The following is an 839-nucleotide window of genomic DNA, read 5'->3' on the forward strand; positions in this document are numbered from 1 at the left end:
AACTGGGCGATGGGCGGTTTTGCAAAAACATCGACTATATGTAGAATGAAATTTATATAAAGTAGAAAAGGTTTAGATCCTGTTGCTCTTTAAAAAATTAAGTGTTAGAAATGTTCTACTTTATAGAAAAAAAATTACCTAAATATGTAATCCTTGCATTGCCTCGCGTTCTTATTTTGCATGAACAGAAAACATTTAACTTAAACAATTAATGTCAGAAACGAAAATAAAAAATTGAATCTAATACGGAAAATTTGCTTTTGCCCCGATTTTTGCAGCGATTTAGTCCTGAATCGAGTTTTGGAGCTCCGAACACTGTTCTCTGCATTTGTACTGTTTTATAAACCTCAAACCGCAGTGTGGACAGCAATAGTTAGTGATGTGGTTAAGTTCGATTTGAGATGGTTAACTTTTTGGTGGGGACTTGGTATTAGACGAAGATATTTAACAAGGTTTAAGTTTGAAACTATTTTGAACTATATTACACCTGTTTACAAAGTTAAATTCAGTATACACAGTAGGTTAAATGAATTACTACAATATGGATATCAATCCAATTGGCTCTCCAAACTACATGCAAGAGAGTTGCCATCTATTTTAAAACTAAATTCAACTGGAATTAAGGGAATTTGATATATTTACCCCCTCCAACCTTGAATACTTGTCAATAAATTTGCGCCTAAAACTATGCCGCTAAGATTTGTCTGGATTTCTCATATTATTTGAACTTAAAAAAACGTTCTATTAGTAAAATTATTAAAATGAATACTCAAAATAAATTCATCATCTATTTTTTTTTCGGCTGACTGTAGAAAAAGCCACATAGAATTGCTCATGTG

This window comes from Rhagoletis pomonella, unplaced genomic scaffold (assembly GCF_013731165.1).
Source record: "Rhagoletis pomonella isolate Grant_MI unplaced genomic scaffold, Rhpom_1.0 Rhpom_scaffold_00006, whole genome shotgun sequence".
In the NCBI taxonomy this organism is placed as follows: domain Eukaryota; kingdom Metazoa; phylum Arthropoda; class Insecta; order Diptera; family Tephritidae; genus Rhagoletis; species Rhagoletis pomonella.